This window comes from Dendrobates tinctorius, unplaced genomic scaffold, assembly GCF_039654945.1.
Source record: "Dendrobates tinctorius isolate UK_male_01 unplaced genomic scaffold, ASM3965494v1 ptg000115l, whole genome shotgun sequence".
NCBI classification, from domain to species: Eukaryota; Metazoa; Chordata; class Amphibia; order Anura; family Dendrobatidae; genus Dendrobates; species Dendrobates tinctorius.
The window spans coordinates 10,568,365-10,586,826 of NW_027361783.1; positions in this window are offsets into that span (position 1 = coordinate 10,568,365).

The following is an 18,462-nucleotide window of genomic DNA, read 5'->3' on the forward strand; positions in this document are numbered from 1 at the left end:
AGACCCTGCGGTCTTCGGACTCCTCTCTGTCGTGGTAAACCCATGACAATACCCCTTTTCCAATACCAATTCTCTAAAAATGTTGTGCATTCTGCAAAACCAATGCTTAGGAATCCACACTGGGGCGTTATGGAGAATGTATACAGTGCACAGCAGATATATATCTTTGTACTGGGTTAGCCAGTAGATAGAAAAATATTTATAATTGAGAGTCCTCAGTGTTTCATGGCCAAGCTTGAAAGTGACTTTTTGTCCTCATGTCCCATCAGGCCTCTGGCCTACTACCGCTACATTGATGATATTTTAATCATCTGGACAGAGTCTGAATCACAGCTAAAAACGTTCCATGAACAGTTTTTAATCAATTTCATCCCACCATCAACTTAACACTCAATTACTCCAGCACTGAAATTAACTTTTTGGACACCATCATTAAGCTACACAACAATGAAATAGAGACATCCCTGTATCAGTACTTTCAGCTGCATCACTTCTAATGTGGTGTACTTAATTATTTGTACTAAATGTCCAACTGGGGTTTCTGTATGCAGGGGAGACAGGGCAAAAGCTTAGAGCAAGGATGAATTCTCACCGCCACACAATATGAGAAAAAAGAATGGCTCTACCTGTTGCCAAACATTTTTGTATGCCTGATCACAGCACCATGGACATGAAATTACTTGTATTAAAATGAAACTTCAAATCTCACGGAGATAGAAGAGTTTGGGAGTATAAACTTATGATAACCTTTGACACATTCAGTGCATTGATTTAGGTATTTTTACACCAACTAAGGCATTTGCTCCTTAGACGTTGTGGGGGCATCATAATACAGAACTAGACCCCAATCAGAGTACAATAAAACTTTCACACTCCTTATTTACGAACTGTTCCAATATTTATGGCCACAACTGGTTATCACTCTCCCATGACAGTTCTGCTTCTTGTCTTATCTATTGCATTATTTCTTTCTGCACTGTGTTGTGTATAAATATGTGATTCTTCAGATTTTGCATTAGTCTATATGCCTGATGAAGAGACCAGAGTAGTCTCGAAAGCTTGCAATTCATTACCATCTTTTCAGTTAGCCATTAAAAGGTATCAACCACTGAGGACTCTCAATTCTAAATATTTTTTTAGAGTGCACGGCACAAGGCATATTTTGATTATGTTTGTTCTACCTAGTACAGACAACGGTAGTTTCCCCAAGTGCTAACTTTACTCTTCATCTTAGTCACCATGGAATGTAATCCTGGGTTTAACTTTTAATATGAAAACTAAGATATATAAATTCCTGAACCACAGGGATATTGGCAATATTTTCAAGGGCCAGAGTGTCCGTGGTATCCAAGGGAAGTAGAGCGGACTTAGACTAGTTGATATTTAGTCCTGAAAATAGCCAAAATCTCTCTATAATATCCATTATGATTGGGAGTGAAGTATTAAAAGTATTAATAAGCAAAAGTAAGTCATCAGCATATACAGCAATCTTTTTTACCCTACCTAAGATGCTTTCTAATAATGCAGGCTAAATGTTATATCGCTAAAGCAAAAAGTAATTGTCACAGCAGACATCCCTGTCTAGTCCTCCTGTGCCTTCCAGAAGATATTTCTGCTAGCCCTTATTCTAGTGGTCAGGACCCTATAGAGTAACATTACCCAATTAATGAAATGAAGACCAAAGCTCCACTCTTTTAGAACAGTCCATAAATATCCCCACTCCACACGATCAAAGTTCTAGGTGGCATCTAGGGTAAGAATAGCTCTAATTCTCGCATCTGCCTACCGCTTCTCTATTAGATAACATAATTATTTAGAGAGTTGTGTCATTATATGACCATAGGTAGGATATTTTGATGAAACAATAGGAATACACTTGTTTGAAGTGTCAGTGCAGGGGCAAAGGCGGATTGAGATCTCTCCCAGGCAGCATCTTACAGCCCCCTAGGAGTGGGAGTCACCCATTTGCAAAGCTGGATGTTAAACTGACAGCCAGCAAGGAGACCATGAAAATTGCTGAATCCCTCCACGCAATTATACTTGAGTCTTTCAGGCACGAGTACAATTAAATCACTGACCACTGACAATTTTGGGTTCAAAGTGATGTTTGCAGTGTGATCAGGTGACATGATCACTTGATCATGCCTCTGATGTCCCTTCTGTGCAGCAAAGGACAGATTAGGTAAGCTCTCCACTGATGCTGAAGATACACAGCAGTTTTAAGGGAGAATTGGCGGACATATGTGGGAGAAAATTATGAGTGGAGTTTTAGGTGACAGTATAGGTAAAACATATACTTATGAGGCTGTTGAGGATCAGGTGACCTGATACTAGTCTACATTAAAATCCATACTCGGAGACACCGATGTGTGAAACCAGCCTTCGTGTCTAATAATTGTCTGTGCATCTACAGTTACATTATCAAATCATCAACAGCCAGCTGTTGGTAGGCTTGTGCCAAAACCAAAATCCAAAAACCAGAGGTCAGCATACTTGTTAGTATAAGTTTTATATGGAGGTGCAAAAGCATACTGTGGCCAACAACAGACAGCTATAACCTGGAATAAAAACAAAGCATAGAAAGAAACCCTACAAAAAGTTAATAGTAAAAAAAAAAATCATAAAGTTAAAAAAAATTTTAGCAAAAAAAACGTAAAAGCCATCCCACCATGACAAGGTCAGGATGGTCCCTACTGTATTAATTGAAAAGAAACATGGATGTGTGAATCTGGAATTAGCGTACAATAAAAGTTAGTGCGCCTACAGTGGCATCATCATCAGTCATCTATTGGTAGACTTGTACTAAGTCAAATTTAACAAAAATATTACCTTTTGCTAATATACAAATTTATTTGACTGACAGCAGCAATCTGACATGAATGTTCTTGTAGCGCTTTGCTAATTGTGAACTTATAATAAGGACTCACCATATTCTGAGTTCATCATTTGGCTTGGGAATAATAGGCAAGGCCCTCAAAGGGTCTTGGTAAAATTTGTCTCCAGTGACACAATCTATGTATGCATCCATGACATTTACATAGGTGGAAAATAGCATTTATAACATGGCACTGATCTTGTTTGGAGTTTCCAGTCAGACCTAAAATATTTTTTCAGTTTTAAAGCCCCATACACAGTGAGGGCATAAGCTGGAGGTAGACGCTTCTGGCAGCAACTCTCTCAGAGAATACACTAATGAGGCAAATGAGCCCAAATACTGTCTGTAGTGTGTGGTATTTTTTTATTTTTTCATTTCAAGAGTGCACAGCTTAGAGGGAACAATGTCATGTAGTGGTATTGAATCAATATTTTATTTATCCACCTGAAGTTCGTGTAATATTATTACTCCCATCAATTCCATCGTCATTGCCAACATGTTATGCTCTGAAATTTCTAATAAAGCTGTAAATTATCAGATGACAGCATATCTTCTTTTTTACCAGGTCTTCAAACTGGGGAGTGTGTATAAATACCACAAGTTTATACAGTGTCTTAATTATTCACACCACGTGAACATTTCCCTATTTTTTAGTCTACACCCACAAACTTAAATATTTTTTTCTTGGGATTTTATGTTATATACCAACACTAAGTAGCAAGTATTTGTGAAGTGTATAGGAAATGATACATGGTTATCTAAATATTTTAAAATATAAGTCATATGCATAAGTATTCAGCTCCCTTGAGTCAATAGTTTGTAGGACCACCTTTCTCTGTAATTATGGCTTCAAATCATTTGGATTCTGTCTCTACCAGCTTTGCACATCTAGAGACTAAAATTTTTGCTCATTCTTCTTAACAAACTAGCTCTAGCTCTGTTAGATTGGATGGAAAGCGTCTGTGAGAAGCGATTTTCAAGTCTTGCCATAAGTTCCCAATGAGATTTAGGTCTGGACTTTGGCTGGGTCATTCAAATACAAGAATATGCATTGATATAAACCAGTGTTTCCCAAACTCCTGTCCTCACGGCCCCTAAAAGATCATGATTTCTTAAGTTTGGAAAACACTAATCTAAACAATTCCATTTTAGCTCTGTCAGAATGCTTAGGGTCCTTGTCCTGCTGGAAGGTGAATCAATACCCAGTCTCAAGTCTTTTGCAGCCTCTAAAAGGTTTTCCTCCACGTTTGCCCTGTACTTAGCTGCATCTACTTTACCATCAACTAGGATCGCTTCCCTGTCCCTACTGAAGAAAAGCATCCCCACAGCATGATGCTGCTACTACCATGTTTGACTGTGGGTATGGTGCTTTCAAGGTGATGTGTATTGTTTTGCTTTCTGCTACACACAGCATTTTGCATTTAACCTAAAAAGTTATACTTTGGTCTCATCTGACCAGAGCACTTTCTTCCACATGCTAGCTACACTTGGCTTTTTGCAAACTGTAAATGGAACTTTTTAATGCTTGCTTTCAAAAATGTCTTTCTTCTTGCCATTCTTCCAAAAAAGGCCCGATGTGTGAAGCATACAACTAACAGTTTTCCTGTAGACAGATTCTCCCACCTGAGCTGCAAATCTCTGAAGATCCTCCAGAGTGCTTCTCTAATTAGTACTCTCCTTGCTTGAGATGTCAGTTTGGGTGGACAGCCTTAATTTGGTAGGTTTGCAGTTGTGTCATACTCCCATTTTTGGATGATTGATTGAACAGTGCTTGTTTGAGATGTTCAGATTTTGGACTTTTTTTATAATCTAACTCTGCTTAATCCTTCTCCACACGTTTATTTATTAAACACGTTTTGGAGTACTATGACTCCTTCATCAGTATACCTCAAAAGTATATACTTTTGTGGCTTCCTGATGAAGGAGTCATAGTACTCCGAAATGCGTTGAATAAATCCACTTTTTCATCTGAATATCCATTTGGACTTCTATCTTTCAAGAAGCGCGGCATTAATCCACCTTTTTATCCCATTTTTTTTACTCCGGCTGGTCACAAGGAGACTGGTGGATCTGCAGCAGCTAATATCTCTATAAGCCTGTGTTTGGGCTCTATCTGGTGAGTAAAATCTGATTAGAGGTATCTCTTAATACCCAGATAAGACCCTATTGCGCTTTTACTTTACTTCCAGCTTTTTATTAATTCTTCTCCAGAACATTATCCCTGACTTCTCTGGTGTGTTCCTTGGTTTTCACAATGCTGTTTAATTCCTAATGTTCTCAAAAAACTTCTGAGTCCTTCACAGAATAACTGTAGTTATACTGAGCATAAATTACATGAATGTGATCTTAATTTACTATTTATGTGACTTCTGGAGGCAATTGGTCAGTCAGGATTTCACTTATAATAATATCTTGGACCACGTACTAGGTACCCACCGGTACGTGCATGTCCTGTGCAGTGCAGACAAGCAGGGTTCGCAGCATCTGGAGACAGAGATCGGACAGCACACGACCACCGCCAAACAGGACCTGCAACATGTGACCACAGGGGGTGGGACCGGGGCGGAGTCAAGAGCAGGAGAGTAGTCAGTGCCAAGCCAAAGGAGTCAGGAATCGGGAGAGGCAGAAACAGTACCAAGGGGACATACAGAGCGAATAGTCAAACCACGCAGAAGTTAAAGAACCCGACGAGCAAACAGACAGTACCAAATCAGCAGGCAAATACAAAACGGGAAACAGACCAGGTCAGAACCAAGGTATGACACACGAGAACAGGCACAAGGCACAGGCACACAGGGGTCAACTTAACTCAGCCGAGGGCAGGAGTATAACTGACAAGGATTTGAGCAACCTGAGGGTATAAAAAGCCTTCCCAGATCCAGAGAGAGGTCACAATGATTAATCCCTGACACACCAGTTCCAAACCAACCATAAGATCATGACAAATATAATAATAATCTTTATTTATATAGCGCCAACATATTCTGCAATGCGTTACAATTTAACAGTTTCAAGCACAACAGTCAAAAGTAACAACTTTAACAATAATACAATGATTAAAGCTGTCATGGTTAGGACATGGTTAATGTCCTGTTCTCACAGGGTTAACTTTTGCCGGCCTCTCTTTGGATCTGGGAGGGGTATTTATACTCACTCCAGACTAGCATTCTCTGTCAGCTATACTGTTATTCTGGCTGTGTGTCTGACCGACCCCCCTGGTGTGCGTGTATTCTGCATTGCTTGTTTGATTCCTGTGTATGATCCGGCCTGTTCCCTCACTCTGTACTCAGTCTCTCGCTTTGGTACTATTGTCTTCTCCAGTTCTGACCTCCTGGCTTGGCTATTGTTACTCCGTTGCAGTTTGTCCCTATTGTACGTCCATTGCCCGTCTGGTTTTCTGATCTATTGCTACGTCCTGACTATTCACTCTGTCTAACCCTTTGGTACTGTCCTGCTATCTCGTGCTTTTACCCGGCTTGATCTGGTTTCTGTCTCTGTCTATGCCCCTTGGTAACATTGTCCTGTAGTTACCTTTCTAGGAGTTTCCCTGCAGCTCCTAGTACTCTGTGGAGCTTAGGCCATGCCCCCAGCAGTCACATGCTTCAGGTCCTGGAGCATGCATTGTCACCGCTACTGCCCGCTCCACAGGTATCTTTGAGCACTGTTTTTGTACTCCGGACACGCGCACTGGCTCAGTGAGCAAGTGCAGTGCGGTGTTCCTGACAAAAGCAAAATAAGATGGCCCTGCTCATGAGAGCTTACACTCTACAATGAGGTGGGGGAGATATAAAGTACAGGTGTGTATTTACAGTGATGTATTTAGAAAGATGGTCTAGTCATCTTGAGGGAGTTGGTTATAGATAGAGATAGTGAATGGGTTACTCACACACACTTACACATAAAATGACTGATTAGGGAACGTGATAGGCTGCTTTGAATAAATGTGTCTTGAGGGAGCACCTAAAACTGTGCAACTTGTGGCTGGTCCTAATTTCTTGGGGGAGAGCATTTCACAGGATTGGCGCAGGATGGGAGAAGTCTTGGAGTCGGGAGTAGGAGCTACGGATTAGTGCAGAGGTTAGTCGAAAGTCGTTTTCAGAGCGCAGCGGTCAGTTAGGCTTATAGACAGAAATGAGGGAGGAGATGTAATTTGGTGCCGCATTGTGGAGAGCTTTGTGGGTGAGAACAAGTACTTTGAATTGGATCCTATAATGAATGGGCAGCCAGTGTAATGACTGTCAAAGAGCTGACGTGTCCGAGTATCGATTAACCAGATGGATGACCCTGGCTACTGCATTAAGGATGGACTGGAGAGGAGAAAGTCAAGTGATGGGGAGGCCAACTAATAGAGCACTACAGTAGTCCATGCAGGAGTGGATCAGGGTGACAGTGAGGGTTGTTGTTTTTTCCATGGTGAGAAAAGATCACACAACAAGATATGGCGTTACCAGAACCTTGTCTGATGACAAATGCACATATAGCAGGATGCAGCTGGCCTCCACTAATAAAGGCAAGGGGCAGCTCAGGTGCAAACTACTGATAAAAACAGTCACCCCACACCTTACAAACCATGATGGGGTTGGCTGCCTAGTAGGAAAAATGCACATAGATAAGGCTTGCATAGGAGGTCAGTCACACATATATAAGTGTGATGCAAAGTGTCTGGCTTGCAACCTATTAATGATGCCCATAGTATTAGCAGGCGGGCTGCTACAGCACTAAAATATGCAACACACAGTGACAGACGCCCCAATAGACCAAGCCAACAAAAAGAGGCCAGACTGCATCCTGCAAAAAATGATGTAAGTGCAAAAAAATTTATGCATACAATGAGTACATTAAATGAGGTATTGGTTAATATTTTGGCCAAAATAGATATAGCCTGCAAGCCAACGTCAAGGGTCCTCATGATATTGCAGGTCCATAACACTAATATCAAAACAGAGATGTTCTTTGGGTGTAAGCGGCAAGAGGGGGCAAGAGATTGTATATGGGATGTAAAGGAGAGATTGGTGTCAAACATAACACCCAGACAGCACGCCTGCTGCTGGGGTGTTATTATGGTGCCACCCACGGAGAGGGAAATGTGAGATTTAGGGAGGTTGATAGACGACGGGAGTAGATTAAGTTCAGTTTTGGAAAGGTTGAGCTTCAAATAGAGAGCCGACATGATATTGGAGACTGTGGACAGACAGTTACTAGCGTTCTGTAGTACAGTGGGGGTAAGGTCAGGGGATGACGTGTATAGTTGTGTGTCATCAGCATAAAGATGGTACTGAAAGCCAAATCTGCTGATGATCTGTCCAATTGGGGCCGTGTAGAGAAGAGAAGGGGGCCAAGGACTGAGCACTGAGGTACCCCGATAGTGAGAGGAAGAGGAAATGAAGTGGAGCCAGTAAACAAGATGCTGAAGGAGCGGTCAGAAAGATAGGACGAGAACCAGGAGAGAGCAGTATCCTTAATGCCTAGTGACTGGAGCCTAGAGCGTAGGAGATGGTAGTCAACAGTGTCAAAAGCTGCAGAAAAGTTGAGGAGAATGAACACAGTGGTCACCGGAACATTTTTCTGTCAGAAGATCATTGGTCACTTTGATGAGTGCAGTTTCTGTTGAATGTAGGGGGCGGAAACCGGACAGTGATGGGTCTAGGAGGGAGTGAGTGGAGAGATTACGGGTAAGGCAGGAGTAAACCAGTCACTCCAAGAGTTTAGAGATGAAGGGGAGATTGGAGACTGGTCTGTATTTATTTGTGCAGGATGGGTTGAGAGCGGATTGCTTTAATAATGGAGTAATGATAGAGTGTTTGAAGGAGGAGGGGAAAATGCCCGAGGAGAGGGAGAGATTAAAGATTGTAGTGAGGTGTGACAACTGGAGAGAGAGACTGGACGAGATGTGAGGGAATGGGGTAGGTAGTGGATGTAGTTGGATGAGAAGAAGAGAGGAGCCTGGAGACTACTTCTTCTGTGTTGGGATCAAATGTGGAGAGTGAGCCAGGGGAAATGCAGGGAGGGATAGGAGTCACTGCACTTGGGAGCTGATTTCCTGATGGATATTATCTATTTTCTCTATAAAGTGGGAGGCCAGGTCATCAGCACAAATGTCTGTGATAGGGGCTTGTGCTTTCTGCCTGAAGAGTGAGTGAAAGGTGTCAAAAAGTTTCTTGAGGTTGTTGGATAGTGAGGAGATCAGGGTGGTGAAGTAGGTCTGTTTGGCAAGGTGAAGGGCAGAATTATACTGTAGGTTCTTAACATGAATTTCAAGTGGATGAAGTCTTCTGGTGTGAGAGTTTTCCTCCATAAGCTTTGAGCACTCCTGGAGCATCGCTGGAGAAGTCGAGTTTGCGATGTGAGCCAGGGCTGTTTTACTCTGTGCTTGGAGGTTACTTAGTGGTATCAGACTACAGGGAGCTGAATACAAATTGACGTCACAATTTTCACATATAAACTTTGTATAGTTTCCTTTACATTTCAAAAATGCTACTTTAATAATTATAATCTTTATATTGCACCAACATATTCCGCAGTGCTTTACAGGTTGCACACATTATCATTGCTGTCCCCGATAGGGCTCACAACCTAAATTCCCTATTAGTATGTCTTTGGAATGTGGGAGAAAATCGGAGAACCCGGAGGAAACCCACGCAAACACAGGGAGAACATACAAACTCCTTGCAGATGTTGTCCATGATGGGATTTGAACCCAGCACTCCAGCGCTGCAGTGCTAACCACTGAGCCACCATGTTGCCATACTTTGTGTTGTTATACCACATAAAATCCCAACTAAATACCATTAAGTTTGTGGGAAACGGGAAAAAATGTGGAAAAGTTCACAGGGTATGAATACATTTTCCAAACACTGCATATTTGAGAAAAAAGATCATATAATTAAATTATATTGCTGTTAAAAAAAACCCCAGCAACAGCACACTCAAGTGACACTAAACAATTATCCAATATTTATAACTATCAGAAAAAAAATTCCAGGCACCGGTTTATATATTAAAGTATGCAGTTTTCTAAACATCATCGCATTATATACAACACTCAGTGCCCTAGACATAAGGCATATTTACACCACCCTCCTTAATTGTGTCATAAATTACACTAATTAAAGTGACAAAAAAGCAAAATATAATCAAAAATGGCCAGTAAAAACTTTGACCTCCACAGTACTGTAATTCAAATCAAATCTACAGATTAAAATATCACAGCTATAAAGTTGTCAATCTTATACTTACATCAGCATTTTAAAGAGGTAAATATTTAGCAGTTTATTATAATTGTGTTTACAACAAGTACTGTACAAACCGCAATGTGGGTTATGATATCTCTTTGTAGAAGGTCAATTCTGAAGTATAAATCAATTCCTATTGGACTAAGTAATTCACTGTCTACTTATACAGTGACTTGTCACCTTTAGAAAATCACAATTTTTCTTGCCAACCTTCAAAATCTAGTGGATGCCCTCATCAGATTTATCACGGCAATGCAGTGCACCTAGTAATCTGTCAGGCTTTTGGCAATTATATGTCATCAGAGACAGTTTTTCAGACAGGATAAAAAAGATTACAAAACATCTTTATGCTGGTATGAGACAGATGATTCTTCATCAATGGTTTACCAGTACTTGCACACCAAGTTAGGTGTTAGGTGTAGGTCATTCATCAAAGGCAATAAAGAAAAATGCATTGAAAAATGGATAATTTACAAAATGATGCCTAACCCTGCTGTTCTGTTTGTATTGGCTAAACACTTGTACTGTTCTGGTCAATATGACCCAACCTATTAAATTCTGTTAATTTTGACATTTAGATACTCTAAGGCTAGTTTCACACTAGCGTTTATTCCACGCAGCGCACGGCGCTGCTAAGCCCCGCCCCCTGCCGGCTCCCTGCCCGCCCCATCCGGTCATCGCCGCCTACTATCGCACATGGACGCTTGCGATCTGCGCACCCTATCTTTAGCATGGGGTGCGCAGATCGTGCGCTAGTAGGATTTTGGCATGTGCTGCGCACTTTTGAAGGTGCGCCCGTGTGCGCCGAACGCAGCATGTTGCATTTCAGCGCGCTCGGCGCACCTTCAAAAATGCGCAGCGCACGCCAAAATCCTACTAGCGCACAGCCAGCGCACGATCTGCGCACCCTATGCTAAAGATAGGGTGCGCAGATCGCAAGTGTCCATGTGCGATAGTAGGCGGCGATGACCAGATGGGGCGGGCAGGGAGACGGCAGGGGGCGGGGCTTAGCAGCGCCGTACGCTGCGTGGAATAAACGCTAGTGTGAAACTAGCCTTAGAGTAGTTAATGTCAAAATTAACAGAATTTAATAGGTTGGGTCATATTGACCAGAACAGTACAAGTGTATAGCCAATACAAACAGAACAGCAGGGTTAGGCATCATCAGTGTGAAACTAGCCTTACTGTATTATTTCAATACCAGTTGCATTATTAATCTGTGTATAAACATGGTTGGTCAAAAAACAGATGAAAAATGAAAATCAAAAGTTTAGTTTCCTCTATTTTCAGGCATTCTTACATTCTGCACAGTAATAACTCACATGTGCATTACATAAATATTTACCAAGACTAGAACATGTAATAATGTTGAGCATGCTGCTGGATACAGTTTACTCTGGCTGATGCTCCTTCACTTCGGGGTTTTACTTTTCTTCCTAAAATAGATGTCATAACAAGTAACTTTCCCAATTTTCCCAGAAATAGCCTTCGTTTATGCAGTTTATTGGCATTACAATCGGGGTTTATTTTGCACCAAAACACAAATGCATTGTAAGCAGCTACATCAACAATGTTATAAAATAAAACCTTTGGCCACTGATTGGTTTTGCATTTGCTTGTGCATGTTGCTATTAGTTGATTTAGTGTATCAACTGCCCCCCTTGGTGAAAATAAAATCTAATATCATCTGTGGCTATTTTTCATCTCGACTACTTGCTGCATTGTTATATGCATCATGCTCATCAGAATCACTGGATTGTTTTTCAGGGAATGTAAGAAACCACTGTTGCATCTCCAGTAAAGTAAAGCATTGAACTATTAACATCTCTTTTACCAATGCTACCTGACTTTTTCTTCCAGTGCCCACCATTGTCAGTTTTCATTTTCTACGTGGGAGAAACAACTCAGGCAATACGTGATAGGATTAGTAAACATAAATCTACTATCAGATGTCAGAATCTACTTCTCCCCTTACCCCATCATTTTCATACACATGGACATAAAGTCAAGCAGCTCAGGTTCCAAGTCATTGAACACATCCCCATCCCCTGACGCGGAGGAGACCGCATTAGGACTTTAAAACGGAGGGAATCGTTCTGGATACATGAGCTGCAAACATTGGCCCCTAAGGGGTTAAATAGGGAATATGATTTGTTATCCGTAATGTGACTTTATTGTATAATAATGTGTATGTTATCTTTACAGTAATCATGGTTTTTCTTGATTTTCAGAGGGTTATAGAAGCGTCTATACCTTTATTTCCTAGGACTATATAATTGCCATCATGAATATTAATACTGTTTTTTTTTGCCTCTATTTTAGAGTTGTCTCTACTGATAACAAATCGATTACCTTCACGGGTCACGTCCATCTGGACTTCACTGCACCACCAATCTCACCCGACTATGATTATCAGCAATTCACTTTACTATACTATAAATGTGATGGGTAGGTTCATATTATATATTGTGATAGATTCAGCTTATATCCCACCACTTATTACTCTCTTACCTGACCTGGTATATCTAGCCTTTCCCTAATATATTACATATCCTAACTAATGATTTACAAATATATCCAGAATTTGATATTTCTCCTCACTAAACCTGCTTTATTTGACAGGGCTGTTCTTCTTTAACATGAACGTCACATTATTCCTTTTATAACTATGGGCCACTTGCCAGCCCTGACATGGAGTCCGATTACCCCTCCCATTTCTCACATGTGACCCTGTTTCACTCATTCTATTGGAGCACATCTACTCCTATTCTCTCCATTACTGAACACATAGGGCAATGCTATTGACAATGTGAGTCCCATTGCCCCTCCCATTCCTGACATGTGACCCTGTTTCACTCATTCTATTGGAGCACGTCTGCTCCTATTCTTTCTATGACTGAACACACAGGGCAATGTTGATTGACATGTTCAGCCAGGCACTTCCGGTTTACTACTTCCGGTTGGCGCAATCTTAGTCCCGCCTCACCAGCATATAAACATACCAGTTATGGCTATTTGAGCTGTCATACAAGCGGTGGATACCGCGTTTTGATCTACATACCCCAACCGACCTCCACAAGGTAAGCGTTCCTGATTAATAGCGCGCCCTTTCTTTTTTACCACCACTGCTGTTACTAGTATTTACCTGTGCTCCTGCTGTATTACAGCTTTAGGGGATACCACTACATTGATTACACTGCTTATCTTGTGCTCCCTCTCAGCTACAGTCCTGGATGGACCTCTGGTTCAAGAGCACTTAGTTTTTCATATCAAACGCCTGTCTTATATGGTAAGCAGTGATGTGTCAGCCTGTCTTCAGTTTACTGATACTGCCATGCTCAGTTCTTATTGTGATGCACTCTTTCTTATTATTAGCCCTTTATGGGCATTGAAACTTAAAGCATTATAAAGAAAAAGAAAAAAGCAGGTATATTTTATCTTTACCCTCTCCTGACTATTTCAGGCCAAGCATCTCACAATGTGCATCATCCTAATTTGAATCCAAGGAGTTAGATACCGCACCAAAATCAATATACACTCACTGGCCACTTTATTAGGTACACCTGTCCAACTGTGTGTTAAGACTTAATTTCTAATCAGCCAATCACATGGCGGCAACTCAGTGCATTTAGGCATGTAGACATGGTCAAGACAATCTCCTGCAGTTCAAACCGAGCATCAGTATGGGGAAGAAAGGTGATTTGAGTGCCTTTGAACGTGGCATGATTGTTGGTGCCAGAAGGGCTGGTCTGAGAATTTCAGAAACTGCTGATCTACTGGGATTTTCACGCACAACCATCTCTAGGGTTTACAGAGAATGGTCCGAAAAAGAAAAAAAATCCAGTGAGCGGCAGTTCTGTGGCCGGAAATGCCATGTTGATGCCAGAGGTCAGAGGAGAATGGGCAGACTGGTTCGAGCTGATAGAAAGGCAACAGTGACTCAAATTGCCACCCGTTACAACCAAGGTAGGCAGAAGAGCATCTCTGAACGCACAGTGCGTCGAACTTTGAGGCAGATGGGCTACAGCAGCAGAAGACCACACTGGGTACCACTCCTCTCAGCTAAGAACAGGAAACTGAGGCTACAATTTGCACAAGCTCATCGAAATTGGACAGTAGAAGATTGGAAAAACGTTGCCTGGTCTGATGAGTCTCGATTTCTGCTGTGACATTCGGATGGTAGGGTCAGAATTTGGCGTAAACAACATGAAAGCATGGATCTATCCTGCCTTGTATCAACGGTTCAGGCTGGTGGTGGTGGTGTCATGGTGTGGGGATTTTTTTCTGGGCACTCTTTGGGCCCCTTGGTACCAATTGAGCATCGTTGCAACGCCACAGCCTACCTGAGTATTGTTGCTGACCATGTCCATCCCTTTATGACCACAATGTACCCAACATCTGATGGCTACTTTCAGCAGGATAATGCGCCATGTCATAAAGCTCGAATCATCTCAGATTGGTTTCTTGAACATGACAATGAGTTTACTGTACTCAAATGGCCTCCTCAGTCACCAGATCTCAATCCAATAGAGCATCTTTGGGATGTGGTGGAACGGGAGATTCGCATCAGGGATGTGCAGCCGACAAATCTGCGCCAACTGTGTGATGCCATCATGTCAATATGGTCCAAAATCTCTGAGGAATGCTTCCAGCACCTTGTTGAATCTCTGCCACGAAGAATTGAGGCAGTTCTGAAGGCAAAAGGGGGTCTAACCCCTTACTAGCATGGTGTACCTAATAAAGTGGCCAGTGAGTGTATATTGAGTCTGGCTAGTTTACCAGGTATATATTACCCACGAGTCCTTATCATTTTGCCCACCGTTGTATATTTCTTAATGTTATCTTTACTTATATTATAGCCCATACGCAAACAGTATCAAGTGAGTGCACAGTGCACACCTGCACCAACCTTGATAGCAGGTATATTTAGAATATCAATCTCTTTAAGACCTTGATTACTATGAACCACAATTATCTTACCTCGCTGCACTTACCTATTTAGGAATCAATATATACGAAATTTTGGACTTGCATTTAGTCACCACACTGTGACATCAGTCGGGTAGGCCACCTTTTTAATAATCACCTTTTTTTTCTCTCCACCTGGTTCTTTGTGCTATTTGGTCATTATGTTATATGATGTATTTTTTATGTGTAATCTCGATGATTTTGTGTTTTTTTCTTTTTTTGTGACTGGATATTACGTACTTGTCATCTATGCATTGTATATGAGGACTTGTTATGATTGTTTTATATCTCTGTCTCATATCTGATACAGCAGACCGATGAAGGCCTGTTGTGGGCCGAAACGTTTCTGAGACTGCACAAAATAAAATTTTCTTTCAAAAAGGATCATTCAAGTTGAGTGCCAAGTTACTATTTGTTCTTCATTTTAGCAAGAGCTGCTTAGTTGGTGCGATGTAGAAAAGTTGTCACTAGTGATGAATGAATGTGGTCTCCACTACTCATTACTCACCCAAATATCCCTGTACTTGGTGTACTCGGTGAGCACCGAGCATTTCCAGGATTATTCGGTGGGAGCTCGGGTCTCCGCCCTGCATTTTTGGCGTCATTTAGAGCACCAATCAATATGCAGAGATTGTCTGCCATGCACTGTAATGCTGCAGCCATCTTTGTTGAGGTATTACAGTGATTGGCTGGCCACACAGCTTCATCAGGTCTATTAGAGACCTGACGTCGCCCTGCTCAGCGCATTCAGCTCCAGATTCAGAGAGTGTAGGGAGAGCTGCTGCTGAGATAGGGTCAGATTTGTGCTTTTATTAGTTAGTGTGGATCTACCATTGTTCAATCCATAAATCCAGCTAAACCAACAGTCCTTTTAAAGGCTAATTAGGGGTATATAGATTTCAGTGCTATGTAGGCAGGGGAGTCTATGTGCACATATCCACATCAGTGCAAGGCCTTTAGGCACTGTATGTGAGTATATAGATATCACTGCATGCATCAAAAGGGTCCATTACTGTCTGGTGCTGCCTATTTATATACACTGCTCAAAAAAATGAAACACTTAAACAACAGAATATAACTCCAAGTAAATCAAACTTCTGTGAAATCAAACTGTACACTAAGGAAGCAACACTGATTAACAATCAATTTCACTTGCTGTTGTGCAAATGGAATAGATAACAGAAGGAAATTATTGGAATTATCAAGATACCCTCAATAAAGGAGTGGTTCTGCAGATGGGGACCACAGACCACATATCAGTACCAATGCTTTCTGGCTGATGTTTTGGTCACTTTTGAATGTTGGTTGTGCTTTCACACTCATGGTAGCATGAGATGGACTCTACAACCCACACAAGTGACTAAGATAGTGCAGCTCATCCAGGATGGCACATCAATGCGAGCTGTGGCAAGGTTTGCTGTGTCTGTCAGCATAGTGTCCAGAGGCTGGAGGCGCTACCAGGAAACAGGCCAGTGCACCAGGAGATGTGGAGGGGGACGTAGAAGGGCAACAACCCAGCAGCAGGTCTGCTACCTCTGCCTTTGTGCAAGAAAGAACAGGAGGAGCACTGCCAGAGCCCTGCAAAATGACCTCCAGCAGGCCACAAATGTGCATGTGTCTGCACAAACAGTTAGAAACTTACTCCATGAGGATGGTCTGAGGGCCTGACGTCCACAGATGGGGTTGCACTCATAGCCCAACACCGTGAAGGACGCTTGGCATTTGCCACAGAACACCAGGATTGGCAAATTCACCACTGGCGCCCTGTGCTCTTCACAGATGAAAGCAGATTCACACTAATTCACACTAAGCACATGTGACAGACATGACAGAGTCTGGAGACGCCGTGGAGAGTGATCTGCTGCCTGCAACATCCTTCGGCCTGATCAGTTTGGCAGTGGGTCATAATGGTGTGGGGTGGCATTTCTTTGGAGGACCGCACGGTGTTGGGCTGTGACCACAGGGTGGAGCTCATAGCAATCTGCCATCATCAACCATAGAGGTCTCAAGGAGACCTCTGGTTGTGATGACAATGCAGCGATGACCCCCGATCGCGTGACGGGGGTCATCGCTGCACATATTTCCAGACCGGTGTCTGGAAGTGCATTTAAATGCCCGCTGTCAGAGTTTGACAGCAGCATTTAACTACTTAATAGGCGCAGGCAGATCGCGATTCCGCTCCTGCCTATTGCGGGCACATGTCAGTTGTTAAAAACAGATGACATGTCGCGACTTTGAGGTGGGCTTACTGCCGGAGCCCACCTCAAAGCGGGGAATACTGCCAGCTGACGTACTATTTCGTTAGCTGGCAGTAAGGGATTAAGAAACAACAGTTTATAGTCTACATTATGACGTCTGAGACACTACATATATGTGTGTCAATGTCAGTAGCAAAAGCAATTTTTCAAAAGTATTTTGCAGACAACTTTCGTTTATAATCCATGTCAGATGCTTCTCGAGTGCGATACCAGCAATAGTCAGCAAGCATTGACATACTCTACTTTCACTGGTACCTTTTCTCCATCTGCGCAATGACTTGGTGAAATCTTTCATCGTGTTCATCGCTAACAGCACCAACATTGGCTGGAAAAAAGTCCAAGTGAGAATGTAGAAAATGCATTTAAAGTGACATATTGCATTTCATCAAATGATATGCTGTAGCATGTTGTCCACGAGTTGTTCGATGTTCGGTGCCCTGCTGTTGCCAAGGAAGTTGAAGGTCTTGGTGTGATGAAATCAACTGTGGGAGCAATAATAAGAAAATGGAAAACATACAAGACCACTGATAATCTCCCTAGATCTGGGGCTCCACGCAAGATCTCCCCCCATGGGGTCAAAATGATCACAAGAACGGTGAGCAAAAATCCCAGAACCACATGGGGGGACCTAATGAATGACCTGCATAGAGCTGGGACCTCCGTAGCAAAGGCTACCATCAGTAACACACTATGCTGCCAGGGACTCAGTACCTGCAGTGCCAGATGTGTCCCCCTGCTTAAGCCAGTACATGTCCAGGCCTGTCTGAAGTTTTCTAGAGAGCCTTTGGATTATCCAGAAGAGTATTGGGAGAATGCCATATGGTCTGATGAAACCAAAGTAGAACTATTTGGTAGAAACAAAACTCGTGTTTGGAGGAGACAGAATGGTGAATTGCATCCAAAGAACACCATACCTATTGTGAAGCATGGCTGTGGCAACATCATGCTTTGGGGATGTTTCTCTGCAAAGAGACCAGGACGACTGATCTGTGTACATGAAAGAATGAATGGTGCCATTTATTGTGAGATTTTGAGTGCAAACCTCCTTCCTTCAGCAAGGGCATTGAAGATGAAACGTAGATGGGTCTTTCAGCATGATATTGATCCCAAGCACACCATCAGGGCAACA